This window comes from Nipponia nippon, unplaced genomic scaffold (genome assembly GCF_047370975.1).
Source record: "Nipponia nippon isolate SJK-2023a ecotype South Korea unplaced genomic scaffold, ASM4737097v1 scaffold_1, whole genome shotgun sequence".
Classification (NCBI taxonomy): Eukaryota; Metazoa; Chordata; class Aves; order Pelecaniformes; family Threskiornithidae; genus Nipponia; species Nipponia nippon.
In genome coordinates this window covers 28,028,450-28,049,283 of record NW_028262290.1, presented here as the reverse complement: position 1 = coordinate 28,049,283, position 20,834 = coordinate 28,028,450, and positions in this window count along the sequence as shown.

Below are 20,834 nucleotides of genomic sequence, written 5' to 3'. Positions count from 1 at the left end.
TTCTCCATCTATTGCACAGTGCGAGAGAGCCCGCAGCAGTTGTGCGTGGGTGCAGGGGGAAGCCCCCGCAGAGTGGTGGGTACCAGACCTGGCCATTGTTCTGTGCAGCGGCTCTGGACAGAAATCTCAGACCCAGTAGTATGGTCCAGCACTCTGATTAGGTGGAAGATGGATTTTATAAACTGATGAACAGAGTGGTATAACTTGGTTGTCTGCAGGAGCAGGTAAGTGGATCTGATGATGCAAGGACTCTTGCAGGCCCATATGCCTATATTCCTGTTTCATCCGTGCGTCCTGGAGTAATTTTCAATTCAGGCTCCTATTCTGAGAAGCCTTCAGGACACCTCTCTAAGGACATAGTTCAAGGAGTGCTCTCTAGGGACATAGCTTCCCAAGTTTCCATGTTGGAAATCATATTGGTTCATGCAAGTTACTTTCTCCACTGCTTTACATGGGCTATCTCCTTCCGCTCTGCAGCGTTATCCCTGGTTTGATTTTTGTCCTAAGAGAGCATGTCTTTTTTCTAAACAGATAATTTGCTCATTTTCCCCTGAGTTAGGATACAATTTCTTTACCTTCATCTACATCAGGTCCCAGGACAATTACTGGTAAAACACTCCACCGCACCTACCATAGAGCTGGTTCCCGTGCAAGACACGTGGGTGTTACAGAATTAGACAAAAGAAAGTAAACCGGGGCAGTTTAGCTGATGGTGCTGTTTCCTTGTAAGGTTATAGAACGTAGCAATGTGTCCTAATGGGAGAAATCTCTCCTTTATCAAGGTAAAGCTATTTTTAACTGATTCTTTTAATTGACTTGCTGTAACTCCTTACACAGAGCAGCGAATGTTGAATCATCTCAAAATGTTTTTCTTCTCTGACTTCCTGCAAAAGATCTGTTAAGAATATCTATAATTTCTGTATGCTAAAGTGAAAACAAAAAAATGTGGATTTTGGCTTTAGTTCTGACATGAGTCACTGTAGCACAGTATAAAATTAAAAGGAAGTGAGGAAGGAAGAGTCTGTCCTTTTTCATTTACTGTCCCTCTTGCTCTCTCTGTAAAGATCCATGTATGGATGTGATGTGGAAGAGACAAAGGTGACTAAGGGTCCGTCACGAATGGGTGAGGGGTGATTTATAATGCTTAAGAGATTTATAATGCTTGGACCAAAAAGGTCCAAGCAAAATGTGGATTATTTTCTAATTTCTGTCACCTCCAATTCCTGATTTTGCTGTATGAGAGGCTATTTGTTTTATCACTCCTTTTTAAGAAGGTTGTGAATACATGAGAATCTCTGTCAGATGAAGTCTACCTGATCCTTACATGGGGATGCAAAGAGAGAGGATGGAAAGGGAGAGGATACTTTCTCTCCATTTTTGAGGGGATCTTGCAAAGGCCAACCTTTGACCAAAGAAACTGTAGCCAAAGAAACATACTCACCACTCCTGCTCTGTCCCCTAATGCCCTACAGGGGATGTTTCTGAAGATGTTAGTGCCACCTGAGGGGAGACAGACTCTCTTCAATCACATACGCCAGGTTTACAAAACAAAGATGGCAGGTAGTAAGGCATGGGCTGTCTGCCTTTTGTATGTGGGTATATTTGTCTTCTATAGTGAAAGTTTCAGGCATTGAAATGCTTCCAAGCATTTCCAAGAAGCAGAATGCCTCACAGTGCTCCCTCTGGGACAGATTGTTCTGCCTTACCCTCTCTTTGAGTTGAGCCTTGAAGTTATATTTTAGCCCTATAAGATCAAGAAAGAGTTTTTTCTCTGCATAAATTTAATCTTGTGTTCGACTGATTTGAAGGTAGTGAGAAAGCTATTTTCTTCCCTATGCACAGAGGATTTACCTTGCAACCTACAACAGAGCAATTAGTGTTACAGATAGGTGCATAAATTCAGTCTCCTAGATAACAAGTACATATTAGCTGCATGGTTATGAATTAAGTATGTTTTATATATAGAAAGCCTGTCCCCTGGACAGTCACCAAATGTAAGAGCAATCTCTTCTTTATGAAATGCTCAGATTAAAAAAACAAAGTCAAAGTAGGATATCTCTGTCCATTTACAGTCCAGGAAGTCCTTGCATCTGATCTGACACAGGTTATTTTCAGATATCTTTTAACAATAAATGTAGACCTCCTTAATTTGGATGTGAGGTTGCAATATATGCAAGTAAGTAAAACTAACATCAGAGGACTGTACTGAGCAATCTGTTCTCTGCAGAGCAGGGCAGTAGTACACAATCAACTTAAGAGCTCATTGACTTTCAATAGGGCTCAGTTTCCTAAACCACTAAACCATGAGATAATTTTGGTGAGCCTGAATAGTGCTCTCACACCAGACCCCTCCTCAAAGGGTTCCTGTGCAGTGTTTTTAGTGAGGCTATCCATGCTGGGACACAGCATCTCTCATGTTGCAAGACATGAGGCACCTTCCCCACGACCTGGAGAAATCCCTTCCTACACACCTGGAAGTAATAAATTCCCTCCTTCTATCTTAAGCCACTCAGCACACCTTAGTGAGGGATATTTGGAAATGTTATCTGCATATGGGCTGGTGCCCATGCCTCTTCGCTGGGATGTAGTGCATAAGACATGTTTGCTTATCATCCAACAGCAGATGGGCCAGAGTCATGGTGTGCTGCATGTCCTGCCATGACTTCCCAAACTGCCTGCAGTCAGCTGTGTGTTCTTAATAACATTAAGGGCTCCAAGCAATCCATTACATGCAGATATTTCATAGGTCTTTAAAATAAGTAGTGGGGATCTGCACCATGCTATGACATCTGCTATATGTCTTGTGTGCCCTGGGGTGAGATGCGAGGGCATGTGGACATGTACCATGGAGCAAAAGCACAGCTGCAGGGAGCAGCCCCTGGAGAGCACTGATGCCTGAGCTGCCCCCATACTCGGCTCACTGAAAGAGAGCCAGGGAGGGCACCGATGGACAGTGAGTGTGCACAATCAGGGACTGTGGCAGCCTCAGCTGTGGACTGCCACATTACAGTAATGTAATGTGGATGCTGTATCACCAAATAGTTTCTTTGCAACAAAATATTATGTGTCCTCATGAACATATCAGGCAACAGGAAAGTACTCAAACAAGAAAAAATTTCCCCTCCCCTCCACATGAGCATTGTCCTTTCTTAATCTAATTCCCTCAACCTAAGTAGTCATAACATCCGATGTACCCCAACACCTAGGACAAGCTGACTAGTGCCTTCCCAGAAAGGACTGCATCCTTATCAACTTCTCATACAATAAGAGCATAACCTTTCTGCTGGTAAACCATGGACTTCTTTTTGGTTCTTTCTATTTTTTTCACTACGTTATCGCTAGAATTATCAGTCAGGTGGAGGTTTTGTTGTCTGCATTTTTTAAATTACTATTCTGTGGGATGTGCTCAAGAGTACCAACATTTCAATTGTCAAATATCAATACTTATTATACTTAGCTTATTGTTAAGTGTCAGTAAGCACAGATTAAATTTACTCTTTGCATAATTTTACTCTTTGCTGTCAAAGAGACAGCATTCATACTACATGTGTATGAAGTGAGACACCCAGTAGCAGGAAGACCTCTCTCTTTCTTTTCATGTGGACATATAACTCTTAAATTATTTACACCTACAAAACATTGCATTACAGGATTTGCAATGATAACAGAAAATTTTCAGGCAAAATGAAATCTGAGCAAAACCTTTTCTCAGTATTCTAAATCCTTTATATTACAGAAAATATTACATTTTTTCCTAGAAAAGATTTCTGTACAGATAGAGGGGAATGGTGATTAGCTTTGCAATGATAATGAGACCAGTAGTTCAGTTCCTAAGGGTATGAAATGTTCATCTGCTTTTAGAGTACAGTGGTTGCAGAAGAGTCATAAAATCTCCTAAATCTGTATATCCCAGTTAAGACCACATGTCTCTGTTTCTTGGTAAATATAGAACAACCTTTTAAAATCCCACTTCTGATATCAGAACTCCTAGGATTCTCCAGCCAATACCACACCACATCTCTCCAAATGATTTTTGCCTGAAGGAAAACTATAAACAGCCTTTTCCATCAGTTAAGTGTATTAACTGAAGACCGCTGGAAATCTGCTGCTATCTTTTCTGGATCTGACATCTGTTACAGAAATATCACAGAATCACAGAATGGTTGATGTTGGCAGGGAACTCTGGAGGTCATCTGGTCCAACCCCCCCTGCTCAAGCAGGGCCACCTACAGCCAGTTGTGCAGGGCTGTGTCCAAATGGCTTCTGAATATCTCCAAGGATGGAGACTACACAGCCTCTCTGGGCAACCCGTGTCAGTGCTCAGTCACCCTCACAGTGAAAAAGTGTTTCCTGATGCTCAAGAGGGAACCTGCTGTGTTTCAGCTTAGATACTGTTATCTGGTGTTTCAGTTTCAAACCCAACCTGAACATAGTCTGATTTGACAGCCTTATATTCTTGTTACAGCAGGGAAATGACAGATTTCTTGATAGCGCTGTCTCTCCTGCTGATGAGAAGGTCAGCTGTTTTATTGTTAGCACAATGATGGTAACTCACAGGGCTGAAGAGGCTCTGTTGCTGTAGCATCTAGCTTATGCACTCATAGCCTATTGTGAAGGTATCAGGATATCTCAACTTTTTACTATTCTAAACTTCAAAACACTTCTGTGAAATATAGAAAGATTGTTATCTTTGTTTTGTAGCTGAAGAAGCCAGAGAAAAGAGAAGGTAAGTAATTTGTCAAAGGGTAACTACCATATGGGTAGCTGCAGTAGAGGAAGGCACTGATCCCACTTCCCAGAGACTTCCCTGCAGCCCTTGCTCACAGGGAGTGTATGGCTCTTCACCTCACCCAACGGTGATGATGTCCTTCACCGAAAAAAGACTTTATATAGTGCTGGATGGACAAAAACATTCCCTGATGCGTCTCATCTGCTGTCATTGATGATGTATGTCACCACGGTTCACTGAGGACATACCTCAGATGAGCCTGGTTCACAGACAGAAGTACTTATTTTATCAGGATAATATTTCATTCTGAATTCTAAAGTGAAAATAAAATGTTGGTGATATTTACTTTTTATATCCAGAGTATTTTATCCAATATTCAAAGTTTTTCTTTTCTTATTTGCATGCATTTTATGGTTGTATAAAAAGACTAAACAAAATACTGATCCAGAAATAAATCCTTCCCATCAGATAGATTTCAGACTGGAGAAACTGAAATGAAATATTCTGTGTTGCTTTCAGATAAAGAGGACCAGCACATTCAAATCCAGTGAGTACTAGCTATGGGTACAGTGGAAAATTACAACTAGACTTTTATTATGTCAAACTTCCCCTGCCTTTACTAACTAAAACTGTATAATATCAGCTTTTCTCCTGAAAATAGCTGCATGGTAGTAGAAATTGCGTAAAGGGATGTAACAGGCTCCCTCTGACTTAAGATCAGACAACAGGCTATAACCATAGCAGGCATTATACAAGTTGATTTTTTTTGACAAGAACATTCTTCCTACCAGCCTCCATCTCTACATTATAAGAGAATATGATGGCATTAGCAGTCACCTTCCTATTTCTAATTCCTAACAATAACGTTAGCCAAGCTCTTGTCACCCCTAACCAGACAGTTCTCAGTGGAAATGAGTAAGATAAGAGGCTTTTCTTGTGTTTTCTCTTCTCAGTGCTCACAGGCCAGCTAACCTTTTTGCTAGGAATATGAGGCAAGTCAATTGTTTCTCTAACTTCAGCTTTCATAGCCCAGCAGCTAGCCACTGATTTTGAGTAGATTTTTTTTGAGGGGGGTCTAGATTTGTCTAGATGCCAGTTCTTTTCCTGGAAAGGTACCTTTCTGTCAGGATCAGTCTCACGTTTGCACATTGGCACCCAGGTACTCCTAGCAGATGCACCCTGCCATAGTGTTGGGATTCTGGAGTGGCCAATGCCCTGGGGCTTCAGCGGAAGCTGCAATATTAAAAACTTCTCAAGTTCTGGCATAAAATCTGTAGGGAATCAACAGTTTTGGCACATTAGAAAGTATGTCTGAGTTAGATCTATTGTTTGCATCATTTTTATCAAGCCTTTAGAAACAGCCTGCTGACATTCTTAAGTGGATGTTTGTAAAACAATTATTTTCTGCCTTGAAAAATAGCTTTTCTTTAGCTAAACATATACCTAAAAAAACCCAGATCTAGTCATACACAGATTAAACAAAATGACAGGCTGGAATATAATTACCACTGAGGAAATAACTGCCCTGCCTTCATTTGTGAACTGTGTGAGAGAGCTTTATACTCTCTTAAATAAAAGGCAGTGTCAACTGCAGGGATTGTTTTCTTGTTTTTCAACCCCACACAGGACAAACTAGTCCATTAATTTTGTATTTCCCCTGACTTATCACTTACCTGATTTCTTGCCTCTACTTGTCAGAGTGAAAGCTTGCTACTTTCTCAGTTGGCTGTTTGAAGCAGAGGTAGCATCTGATAGCCCTGCTCTCTCAGCCCGTGAAGCGGTCAGGCAGGTGGGGGCACTACTGGCCCCCAGCAGGTTACTGAGTTCATCTCAGCCCAATAACTGAGCAGGAAATCTCTGGAAAACTGAGGTAGAGATGTGGTGAAAGCCTCCATCCAAGGCAAGCTTTGCTATGTGTGCTAAAAGGTGCCCAGGAGAAGAACTCCCTCTCCTTCAACACCAAGCCTCTTGCTGGTGACCTGGGGAGCCAGGCATCTGCCAGGGATGCAACACGAGAGCACATAGCAATATGGGACTGTGTAAAAGATCTATACTGTGCCCCATCATGAAATATGGGTGCTTCTTTTCCTCCTACATCTTCAGTATGCCCATATGCATGGTTGCAGCCACTCCCCCAAAAGGTTGGACGTCATGAACAGAGTTCTGTTTTCCTAGCAGGCAGCGGAGTGTAACTTCCTTCCAAATTCTACAAAACACCACTTTGCATCAACTCAGCCTAAATTATTTTCCTTTTGACATATCTGTGCTAGTATCTTCTCACTTTCCATATCAGGTTCAAATCTGACATGTCACCCTTTAACGGCCACCCTTTAATTTCACATCTGAGTACAACTCTTCTCATTTTCAGCTCTTTTTCTTGCAACTCTTTTATTCCCATCTTCAAGAATGCTGAGACTGCATCTTCCATCTCTTTCCCTGATGCTTCTCTTTTACGTCTTCTACTGGAAGCTCTTATCCTCCACCAAGCAGCTATTATCTTTCTCATGAAGATCTCACCTGTCAGGCTCTTCAGCAAGAATCCAAGAAATGAAACAATCATTGTTTTCCTCTGTGTTTTGGTCATTTTTTTTGTTTTCATAGGGTAGAATTTGAGTACCTTCTAGTGTTAAGTTTGTTTGCTTCATGCCATGCTTTCTAATGGATGAAACTGATAAAATGATTGAAGACAGAAGTAAATACTTATCTTCATGTCTTCCTTGCTATCTACTTCTTCCCTTCTGAAAAGGAAGCTCCTGAAGTCCTCTGTGCTTTTGGTAGCACTGATGTTATCCCTCATGCTGCCTCCAAGACCTTCCTGCAGCTCCCCATCCTTCAGCATGCTAGGTCCACATTTCCACACCTCAAATAGCTACAATCTGCAATTGTATATTAACTCTCACTTTCTCTTTCTCATCTCACCCTTGATTGTCTCCCCATCTCCCATCTATCCACCTTATTTTAATGTCTCTGATGCTTATAATTCTATATCTAACCCATTGAGAAATCTTTCTCCCTTGAATTCAAAAACCACTTCTTGCTTTCTCTGCTGTGGTTTTTTTTTTTACTGGGACAAAGTACCACCACCTTCTTCCCTGAATGTTTTGACTAAATTTCTTTCTCTTGAAGACCTTATACTGTAAGTTCATTTCAAGCACAGTTTTGAAAGACACAGTGGTATAGATGTGAAGGATAATGTAGATTAGAAGCTGAGGAAGTAGAGCATCCTTTGTCTCACAGAAGGACAGTAAGCATTCAGAACTGGATATGTGCTGAGCACACAAGGGTTTGGTTTTTCTTTTCATTAAAAGGAAAGGCATTATCTGTAGGCATGAGCAGGCATTCCTGCATATGCAGTGGGGAATACCACTGACACTGAACTATCTTCTGGGAGAAAAGATTAAAGACCTGCTGCTGGCATACCCCAGCTCCAAACAGTGCTGTGCTTACTAAACAGACCCAAACTTGTTCGCATGCATAAGCAAGTCTATGTACCAAGGGGGTCTATATACCAATACAGAGAGATATCAAGGATACATGGCTATTCGTACGCAGGCACCTCAGAGACCCAAGAGAAGGAAGATAATCTTGGAAACTTGGAATAACAGTATATAAATTATATGAGAGAATAGGAATTTAAGAATGGATTGTTCAAGCAGGGGAGGGGTACTACACATTAAGGAAAGCCTGGAAGGAAATAAGTAAGTTTGATTAACGCACAACATTCTCCATCAGTGCATCCCTGGTGATTGCACAGGATCACCAGCAGCTGCAACTTCAGACCTACATGAAAGGTAGACTATGAGGCTGTCCTATAATCACCAAGGGGAGAGACCACCTGGACTGTAACTGCTAAGGGAGTTATTAGAGAAGCCACAGAGGCAGCAAACATGCTAATAAAAGGCAGATCTCATTCCTTCCCACTTCCTTCTGCACCTCCATGTCTAGGTATATGCCCTGATGGGACATTATTCTGAGGCTACATTTTTGGACATTAGGTGTTTTAAAGCTACCATCTCTTGGAGGAGCTGGTTAGAAAACCCACAAGCAGAGAAGCATGATTTGATGTAGTACTCATGGGATCAGCTCACAGGTCCTAGTCTGAAACATTAGTAAACAACTATCTTGTAATGCTGACTGCGATATACTTATATTCCGCAGCCATGTAGAACTGAGAAAAGCCCCCCTAAAAGACAGGAGAAAAACTCCTAGCTCCACAGTCCAGTATCTCTTAGCTTCAAAACCAGGAACTGCATGAAAATTATGTCGTTTCTTCGAAGGAATTGAAAAAGTCCTGGTAAGAGAGTAAAATGATTGCAGGTGGCAGGGAGGTTGCATAAAAGCATTAGATTAGAAGCTCACGGTAAATATATTCCTACCTAAAAGAAGTTCAAAAGGTCAAGAAAGACTGTGCAGTCATGCAGCAGAGAAAAGACATTTCTGGGAGGCAATCTCCAAACTAGAAAACTGGAAAAAATCATATACTCTGGCATGCTGAATATAAAACTATTGCAAGACAGGCCAGAATGAGTTCGAGGAACAGCTAGTTTAAGACATGCATGTTAGTAACAAATCTTTTCCAGGTGTATCAGAAATGGCACATCTGTTAGAAAACTTGTAGGACCAAAAGGTAATTGAGTTGTAAAAGGATTGCTCAAGGGAGATGAAGAAGTAGCAGAAAAGCAAAGTGCAATATTTGCATCAGCAGTCAGCATGGCAAAGTCGGTCTGGTCTTACCCCTCAGCCTTTCTTTACAGGAGACAGAGTAGGGGTACTGTATCAGTCAGAACTGTCAGCAAAAGACATGTTAGGACGATTTAAAAAAAATCAGTAGAGCACTGTCCGAGCTGCTAGCATTTGCCCAGTGGTCTTAGATAATTCATATTTGAAACAGTTGTGCTCTCAGCTGTGTTGTACAACCTATCACTTAAATTGGCCTCGGTACAAAACGAAAGGAAGATAGCAAATACAATGCTAGTTTTTAATAACAACTCGTGGGGAATCTGAGAAACTACAGACTAGGAAGTTGTACTTTTGTACTGGGCAGATTAGTAGAAACCATAATAAATAATATAACTAGCAGTATACCTTAATTAATATGATTTAATGGGGAGAATTAACATAGATTTTGCAGGAAGAATTAGTGGGTCTCAAACCTGTTTCAGCACATGGAGGACTCATTAAACACTGGCTTATCACTAAGCTAGTTTATTTACTGGGCTTGGATTTCAGAAAGGCTTTTGATAATATACCTTTCCAAAAGCTTTTAAAGTAGGCTGCTATGGGGTAAGAGGGAAGGTCCTCTGCAAGAGTAACAGCTAGCTAAAAGATAAGAAAGAGTACAGGACAAAGTTATCAGTCTCGAAAGGGCTGTGATGGCACCTGTACTGCTGGGCATATTCACACATGAGCCAGAAAAGGGGTTACATAAGGTGACTGTAAAACATAAGTATATGTAAGTTTTCTGACTTCACAAAATTATTTAGGGTAGTTAAAAATAAAACTGATCACAAAGAGCTGCAGAATTATATTCTGATACTACACAACTGTTGACAGCGGCAAAGAAATGCACTTGAGAAAAATAACCTTGATGTTAACTATTACTTAGTCAAAACATGGATCATAGATTTATTTTTTGAAATATACTTCAAATATATTTTTGAAAATTTCAAATTTTCTGAAAATGTCATCTCATTACTCACTATAATTCGAAATGAAAACGGAAGATTAAGTACTATCAGGCAAGGAGTATAGAGCCAGCCTTTAAATGTCATTATAATAACACACAAACTCAATCACATTCCCATGGTCTGGGTTTTGGTTGCCTCACCTCTAAGATACAGAAAGACACAAACAAGAGCAAGGAGAATGATCAGTTTTCAAGCAAGATGAACTTAAACACCAAATATAATTATTCTGCAACAAGTTCAAAACAAACGTCAAATAAACTCATTGCCAAAAACCATTTTAGATACCAAAGTATAAATAAGTTTGAAAGCTGATTAAATGAAAATAGGAAAAAAGGTCCCTTAAAGCTTCACCATATAAAGATGCAGGTACCATGTCTTGCTCAGGAAGCCTCTAATCTGCAGCTTTCTGTGAGCGGAGAAGGTAACTAAAGAAATATCGCTTGTCTTCTTCTTATACTCAGTAAATAACCAGTACGTAGGACTGAGGTAGATACTCCTTGTCTGAACCTGTTTCAGGTGTTCTTTTGTTTTAATGTGTGCAGAGAATCAAACTGTGAAGGATGCATCTCAGAAAAGGTTGTGACAAGGTTTTCTATAATGAAAAATGATAACTCCCACTGAAATCCATGCAACATTTCTGGGAGCAGAAGCTACTCAGTAGGTCTAATGTTGCCTGGCTGTCAAGTGACTTCACATGCTGTTATTCCAGGTGTCCAGTGAAAAGTTATTTAGGGATGTTTTTACACACAAGTAGTAAGACACACTTCTGCAGACTGTTGCTTCTAGAAACATAGCAGTATTTGGCTAACAGAGCATCATTATTTTGACTATGTTCAGTCCATTGTATTTAAACAACCGCTGCAGTAATCCCTTCATACAAATATTTGCTGCTTAACACTCCTGCTTCTCATTAAATACCAAGATTGAGGAACATCTGCCACTTAACCATCTTTTTTTTTTTAAATGATTCAGTAGATGACTTACCAAGACTTATGTCTGTTGGCTTTTCAAAGCTCCTTCTGCTCAAGATCAGTGATTTGTTAAAGGAAAAAGAATTATGTCAGGCCTTCTGAATACCCACTTTATGTATTCAAAAAACATTCCCAGCCTAAAATCAATCTGGATCATAATCAGTTTACTTCTTTACTCAGCCATGGACAATTATTTCAAATCTATAAATGTCATCATTTTGTATGATGATTAAGACTTGATGGATCTGAAAGTCTCAGCCACAGACTGCAACATGGAACTTATCGCAATAATTTATTTTTATTTTCCTCGTTACACTGGCTTCAGTTTTCATCCTGTGGTGGAGCAGTTAACTTCACCCAGACCACAGGTTTTTCCCTTTCCCTTTGTTCATTTATCCTCATTCACCAAGTTTCTCTCACAGATGTTTGCTTTTTGCAAGCAGCAGGCCACATCACTGAGTGCAGCTCTTGCTCAAGGAAAGCCTCATACAGCGCACAGTGATTCCCAGAGACTGGTACACAAACCGGTACTGTTCCCAGGTGATCTCCTAAGTGCTTGTATCTGTCCCACAGAGCTGGAGTAGCTTATCACATTTTCAGTTAAAAGTTTGGTGATGAGAGCCCAGCAGTCTACAAGAGACCTTGAGGGCTGAGGACAACTCACCCCAGAAGACGGGAGCTGTGTGAGTGCTGTTGCTGGTCACCCTCTCAGGCATCCCCCATGACTGACACTGCAATTTTCTGACCTCAGTTTCAAAGTTCAGATCCAGGAATCAGGCCTGGGCTTAACTTTCTTTTTCGTATTAGGCTTCTATAAATACAGTGGCTTTGCAAATGTAAGCATTACAGTCACGCCAAACGCTTTCACAAAGAACGATATTATCTTCCGCTCTTTTTCAAATATTACAATTTATTTTCTTTTGTTTTGTTTTGTGAAGTAGCATATTTATTTTTAACATAACAACAACAATGGGATATCTTCATATGTATGTAGATCTGGTCTTTCAGAAACATTTAATAATGAAAACATATGGTGCTCTAGGCTGGGTTTCAGTGATTGCCCAGTGTTCATACTTCCCTCCAGCTTAGGCAATGCCTAAAAGTCGTCTATTTCCCTGCTAGGTGCAACACCTCCTTCAGTACCAAGTTACTGATGTGGCGGGCCTTATTCTTTGAAATGTTTAATTATCTGCACTGTGTACAGCAGTCACATAAATAACCAGTTGGCACCTGCCAACTTCCAGAGAGCCGTGCCTCGTGTGCAGGGTACCTACTACAAGGTGACAAATGACGGGAAGGAATCAAACCTTTCACCCTTCTGCTGCACCCTGGGTGGTGCTGGGATATCTGAGACACCGGCAGGTGGGATGAGGATCTCTTTCTTCAGCAGCTCTTTGGAGAACCGTGTCCTCTCTGCCTTGTCTGACAAACATAATTTGCCAGGAGATTTCAGCTAAATTCATATTCATCCATAGCTATTTGGGACAGACAAATCAGTTTAAAAAGAAAGTGTGGGGGTTGCTCTTTTTTGGAGTAGCATTTTGGTGGCTAGCACCTTGCTACGATTGCTGCAGCTGCTGCCGCACATCTTCCTTTGGGGGCAGTCCTGAGAAGATCGGGGTGCTGTTGCTCATTAGGCTGATGACTTGTCAAGGTAGGGAAAAGCAAGAGATCCCTTGGTGACCTGGCACTGCAAATCCTCTGTCTAGAGCATGTTTCCGGATTACGGCTGAAGCAGGCAAAGCTCCACTGTACAGGAGCCAGCACGGTTGATACCTTGGCTGTAGATTACAACATTATGCAACGAGTGAAGCAATCCTAGCTGGCAGTATTTATATGATGTAAACTAAAATTCGGCTCTTGCTGTGTGAAAGACCACAATGTAATACAGTGGTGTGGCTTTTGGGTGCTTAGCTCCATGTAGCTCTGTTTGGCAAAAGTGTATAAATAGCTGTGAACAAATAGCCATTCAAAATTGTCACCAGCAAATTATTGATTCTCTGCCTCTTGCCATGAGAACATTAAAAAGTATTTTAGATATTTATCAAAAAATAAATCCCTCTTTCATGAGAGATGAATAGAATTTTCTCAAGTGTTGAACTGCACTCTTACACGTTTATTGAATATATTTAGCATGTGGATATTTATAGACATTCCATACATGCCTATAAACATGTTGTACAAAAGATATTTCAAACGTGAAATGTTTATGATACATATAACATTACGTTGAGCCTAGAGGCAAATAATTCTATAATGGAGGCAAAAAATTCTGCACTGATCTGTACCCCTCTCAACAGGGTAATGCCTCTTCACAGGTAAATAGTTTCAAATGAAAACCTGGAGATTGCTCACTAATACCACCCCCTCTTATCATCCTTAGAGAAAATGTGAAAACTATGCTTCTAATCCCATAGGTCTTAAAAATTTATACCCAAAAAACTCACTGACAAGCATGTCGAAGGCTGGGGTCAGCCACCGCACTACCTTTACTGGGCATCTGGTGGACCCAAAGACTCGGTGGTGTGTTTGGCAGCCGTACAGCAGTTTCTTTGGGGGGTTTGTTAGAAGTTTATTTGCCAGAGGCCCTGTAAGTCTTATATAAGAATTTTCAGGGTTTTAAAGATAAACAGAGAATGTTCAAACGATTTATGAAAGAAAATTAACAAACTGGTTTAGTGTTGGTGACATCTCAAATGGTGTTAGTATGAAAAATAGGAACAGTATTTCTGTTGCAACCCTAATTTCTGCAATCCGGGACAAAAAGTTTTGAATTTGAAGACTTAGATTCTGGGTGAATTCATTGAGCAGTTTGCAAAAAAAAAAGAATCATTGCCACTATTTGTGGCTGTTTCCTGAGTGTCCCAGAGTGAAGCTGGTCCAGGGAATTTCTGTGATGGAGGAAAACATTTTTCAACGACATGGCCTGTACTGGTGTTTCTGTGCAGCCTCTGTTTCTGTAAGCAACCTTCTTCTGTGATAGGGACATGAATGTGGGGAGGAGAACGTGGTGGAGGTATGGAAGGGGTCTTTAAAGACCACGACAGCTATAGAGGAGGTAAGCCCATTTTCCCCATCATGGGTCCCATGGGAAGTTTAAGCAAAGTACCACCACTCACAGAGGAGCAAAATGAAACAGTACAAGAAACTAAAGTGGGGCTGCCTCTGTGACTGTGTCCCTGGCAGAAATTGCTGCCTCACGTCCTCTACAAATTTCCTAATATTAGAAGAGAGCTGGAAATGACGGTAGTGTAGCATCAGGCAAATGGAAGCTCACACAGAAGTTTTTTCAGTTCCACTGTCTCTGAGAAGAGCTTCCTTTAATTGTATTATGGTAAACCCAGCATCAGGTCTTTCCCTTATGTTGTTTTGACAAGAGAAGGGAACTGGCACGAAGGCTGTATCTATATTAGTGAATTAACCAGCAACGGGAGTGCTCTGAGGCCATTAATGCCTGCCCTGGTCCTCAGCGTGACTTTGGCCTGGGTCAACCAGCACTTTCTGAAACACCTCCCAAGCCTGGCTTTGACGTTAGTACAGGACCAGTCCTAAGAGAAAACGTGAAGTCATTCCTGCACTTTTGTGTTCTCCAAAACGTGACCGAAAACTATGGAAATTTTTTCTCTGCCTCTGGTTCTCTGCCTGCCTTTTTTTATTTTTGGTCACTGTCAGCAATTCTATTAAATAGCTAATATCCCCATAAGCATTCTGCAGATGCCAGAAAGAAACAAGCTATTAAATATCAGCCATTAGGGTATAATTCTGTCAGATGTTTTATTTTGGATTTGCTGCAAGTCTGATGGATAGCCACAAAGTTATCTACCCATAAGTCCCATCTTACCAGTGCCTCCCTACTGCATCCTCCTTAGGACGTTGCTTTTTACTGCATTATCATCATTATTTCTTAAAAACTCCATTGAATTCTATTTTCTTCGCTATTTCCTTCCTCCTCTTAAAGGGAAGCATTCCAGCTTTATTTAAAGCTTCTGATCAGAGGTCAAGCGGCTTGCAGAGGCCTCAGACACACTTGGATTAGACTCTTTGCAGCACCTGTGGGGAAGAAAGTGCAGCAGCCAGTGGCAGGCTCCGCAGGTGGGCTCCCAGTAGGAGGCACTGAGCACCAGGCAGCTGGTGGGGATGGCATCGCCTCATCTCAGTAAGCTGAAGTACGCCTGAGCACTTGCTTATTGGCCTATTGCGTTTGACCTCGGGATATACTTCAGGTTACTTTAGGAGGCTTGGGGATGCCTGTGGAACAGGGAGAGGACTTAACAAATACTTAGTCGATTTTTTTTGGCCTCAACTGGTAGGCCTGTGACTAACAAGGTGTTATTAAACACAAGCTCTACAAATATTCAAATTAGTTAAATATAGCTTGCCAGGAATTTATATATTGTGTTCTCAAGGCACCAAAATATTAAGTAAATAACTTAGAAAATTATGTTGCCAAAGGATCACCAAATTCACAGAAACAAAATCTCTCTGGCTTTGAACAAGACTAAACAAGTTTACATTCTGTCTTATTTAGCAAATAAAATTATTTTTGGAAGTAAAATAGCAGAGGCTGACCAAAAGCATATTCAGGTTAATTCTCCTTCAGGAATGCTATGGCATTGATTGAAATTGGTGTGCTGAAGACAAAATGAGCCAGTTATTTCTGTGTGTAAAGATCACCTCTGGTAACATCAGGCAGGCCAGGTACCAGTACCGTAGCTGTGAGGCTTCACTGTCTCTGCCAATCGATATCGCCTGACACCAGTTTCTCCCGTGAGCAGGTTAGTCCACAGCTGTCTACCATGAGAACTGCAGCTCTGTTCTCATCACAGAAAAACAGTTCATTGTCCCACAGACCACGATACTACTGCTGTTCTCATGTATTGCTGTGGAGGTGTTTATTGACCAAGCCAAGTAAAAAGATAGTACCTGAAGAGTTACAATAACAAGCTACACTCATTACTAGACACTAGATTTCAGTCACCAGCACCTTTTTGATACTTTTAATTGGAAATCTCATAATTAATCCACTCTTTTTAACACATTTCAATGAATACTGAACAAAAAAAGGTGAATACACTCTGGTACAGTACTGGTTGTTCGGTGCTCATTCTTTAGGCTAGAAACCTAAGTTGCAGCAGTCATCAGTTTCCTCCCTTCCAGGGCACAGAATCAAAGAGGAATTCAGCATACGATCATATGGGCAAACATCACGACCCCAAAGCCATATCATTCAATCCAGATGCAGTTTAAGTCCTTAAGATTAGGATTCACAAACAAACTCATAGGTGCTTACGTCTCCATAACTGAGAGGATATATGATCCTAAGACTAGGATGGCAGTACCTGAGCTACTGAGTAGTGGATGCCATCCTTGGGGTAAGACAGGGAGGTACTCAAGTATCTTAGTGCTACCTTGGGCAAGGAGATTCTGAGAAAGTGATAGTCAGAGCTTGAAAACATTTCCTGGACTTAATACTTAAAAATTTGTCTTTGATATGCACAAATAACATAGTTTCCTTTGAAGGAGTATCTGAAGTGCATCTAAGTGCCTGTGTGAATCCTGTCCTATGTACATAAATCTATCCTTTAAAAATGTGGGGTTTTTTAAATCTTTACCTGAATTTTCAGACTCCAGAACCAGGCTTCTCCTTTTATCCAAGATGTAGTACAACAGTTTCTGGTTTCACAAACTCGTATCTGCTTAGAAACATACTAAAATCAAAGTCATCACATAAACCAAGGTTAAACTAGGACAGCAATCTGTCTGGCAGGTGAAAGGCTGATGCTTTATTTACTAAGCCTTATAATCTTTTGACTTGCAGTTCACTGCTGAAGAAGATTACGGAAGAACTACAGCCCATATTCAAAGGTTACAAGTCTATATTTGGTATCACATTGAAGTCCTATAAAAAAGGTTGAAAAAGATTACCAGGTATGAAAGATCACGGAGTAGGTTGATAAACAAGAAATAGAGCTGCATTTTGGATGATATGAAAAAATGAGTTGTGTATTTATCAGTATCAACACAGACCCTTTCCTAGCTGTTTCCCATCATGGTTCAAAGCTCAGTGTCACATTTGAGCTGTCTGAACTGAATTAAAATCAGAGGGTGCTGCACAAATGATTTAAACACAGATTTAGATTTTCAGAATTTGACAACAGGACATTTTTTAACAATTTATTTTTATTCATTCATTAATAATTAACTTGATTGGTATACACACATTGGGTCTCCATCAGCTTCTTCAGTAGCTTATTGTCTGGCCTGAGGAGGCAGCCTGGGTGCCCTATTGCCTCCATGCAAATCAGAGTGATCAAAATATGCTTGTGGGAGAAGAGCCGAAAAAAGGTGGAAGTCTAGCCCACAATTTACACACAATCTATTACACTTTTGGTAATAGTAAAGTGACATCAGAAGTCCTTTAAAACCCCAAAAGACCCTTCCTGTAACTGGATTATTGGCATGGGCTCAGTATTTTGGAGTGGGCTGTGGTAGGCAGAAGTATAGAGAAAGGCGAACCACTGGCAGAGGAGCTGAGTCAGCATTACCCATAAAACAGCCCAGTTATAACCTGACACATTTGTGGGCCTTCTGCTACCATTTCTAACCATGAGGAGGAATGTCTGACCAGCTTCTACAAGATGCAGAGGATGTTTCCATATAGAAGCTGTAGCCACATGTGCCTACATGTACTCTCACAGTGTGTTCTGTGGGCTAGAAAGGAAACCTAGGGATAGATTAGGAAAGGATTGTAGCAAATATTACTGGTCGTTAGGCAATATCTAGTGTTAGCCCTTAAAAACTGGTATTTTCCTGTCCTGCAACTGTTTTCTCTATAAATACACTAGCAAACAATTTATAACCAAAATAATTACAGAAATTTCAAAATGGAAAATTACCGAGGAATAACTAATTAGTAATAGGTAATAGTTTTCTGAACTGCAAATCAGAAACTAAGCCAATCATTCACATGGGTTTGAAAAACTCTGATCATCTCATGAGGAATGCATCTAATTAAAACTAATCCAATCAGCTTTCAGATATAATTTTGCTATCAGGAGTTTCACAAGGAGTTTCCGATCTGCAAGTATAAAATGATTGAAAATATTGATAAATAATTTAAAACAATGACTACACAGAAGCAAACTGCAAGCTGTACCATGATGAGTTATAAAAGGAAAGATAGTTAATTTGGAAAAATGTGTCGCATCAACCATTGTTCCCTCAGATTGCAGGAGAATCAAATAGATCAGAAGTTCATAACAATGCATCTTCCCATCTTGATGCCTCTGGGACATTCGCTTTAACAGCAGGGAGCCCTGACAGAATAAATATCTGCTGCATGCACAAAAAAACAGACACTATCTAAATGCACATATATAGGTATTCCTGCTTTATAACACTTCGGTCGAAGACTTAGTTGCTCCTTTATTTGCAAGGATCAGACAAGGCAATATTTGCCACTTCAACCAAGACAGGCAGAAATTTAATTCCCTCATCTCGTTGTCCTATTCTCCACCCAATCTTGAGTGAAGTAGAAACCTTGGCTATGAAACCAAGGTAAAGGATGGGAGGCGACTGACGCCAGGCTGCTAGGCAGTGCCATCTAGGGGTAAACCATCAGGACAGTGTCTTCTGCATTACTCAAACTAAAGAGACCAGACCTGTAGCTGCTGTGGGATTAAATACATCAAGGCTTGTACCCCCTAAAGCTGGTCTGGTTTTCCAGCTCTGTAAGATGGCCTAAAAAACCACAAAATAACCCTTAAGTCCTTACAGCCTTGTGTCTGTGACAACACCTGCATGAAAGTCCTATAAAAATCTCTGTAGTACTTCATTGGGTTATTAGTAATGGCGCTGTTGTATGTTCTACGTTCTTTGCATTTTTTCTTTTTAATTCTGTATCTGTAATAACACTGTGCTTTGATTAATGCATCTGATAGATCAAGAAAGTTTAAGGCCGTTTCTGTAAAAATTTTTGTTACTGGCCATGCAGGTAGAAAAACAATAAAATAAGAGATCTAGTGGGGCATTCAGAAACTAAGTGATGGCAAAGATCCCAGGTAGTCACCAGAGGTTCTCTTTCTGTATCTTTACGTACCTAACTGCCTCAAATATGGGTTCAGTATTTGGGGCAGGATCCTGCTACATTGTGAAATGAAATGATGGGCTTCCTAGACATTTGATCATGACAGCAAGCAGGAGCCCAACACCCAGATGAGATTAATGGGGAGGCTGTAGCCATTTTAGCCATTGCCTCCCCTGGAAAGGATGCTCTTCAGCAAGACCCAAATCCAAGCAGCTCTGCTTATACGTGATGTGGAGAAAGATGGTATAATATTGATTCTTAGCAATGTGAAGCCTCTTTGGACATCTGGGTGAGTGCAGTGGTGTGTGCTGGGAGAAGAAAAGTTATTGCAGTAATCAAGACTTGGTGCAGCTACCTACTCTATTTCTTAATTTGCAACATAAATAACATAAAAGCTGCAAAGATGCTGACATGTTTAATGCAAAGAATAACTTTTCTTAGGGTCTACTGTGGCACAGCTATACATACCATAGCCAAAATAATGGTACTTTCACTTGAGAAAGTGTGTCAAGATGCAGAAAAGATCAATGCCCAAGGGAGTCTTTGATCTTGACACAATAGAGAGGTTAGAGAAGGGAAGTGTTGTAATCTCCTCCTTGTAACAATGAACTGAGGTAAGAAGAGATTAAGTGAGTAGCCACAGACCATATAGGAAAGCCTAAGTCAGAGCCAGGAACCAAACTGAAATAAGAAAGCAACCCAAAATACAGTCTGGGCAGTTTGAAGTATTCAGACCAGAACCCAGGGGCCGTTTTTTAAAGGAAGGTAAATTAAGCACTGGAACAGCTGACTGAGGTGCATCTTGGATTCACTATCACATCTGAATGCATCACACTCGGATGGGAAGTCTTTCATACATGCTGTGACTCCACAGGAACTTACTGGCCAGGTGCAAATATGACTCAGTGATTTGCAGAGGTACGTAAGTGTCCACCCCCTGTTGCTCTGTGCTTTCAGAAGGTCTCTGGCCTGTGCTGTGCATGTCAGTTTATCATGATTGCCATATCTGACCTTAGCCTTTAGGAATCACGAGTCCTTCCTCTGTCACAACATCTCCGGATGCCTCTTCCCAGAATATTAAACGTTAAAAATCAGTCTGTTACTAAGCAGCCTAATGATGGATTAGATGCTTACTGCTGAAAATCTTGGCCAGGTCTTGCAGCAGACAGCACTGACCACAGCTACCCCTCCCTTTACTTCTTGGGACTGATGCTACATTGTCCTGGCACCACTCCAGCCCTCACATGAATGTGAGGGTTGCCTGTGATGCCGCATTGGAAGAACAGACTCACAGCTTTTGCAAATCTCTGCTTTGTACTGATATAAACAACTACAGAAGACACAGGGGAGCTTTGAATGGA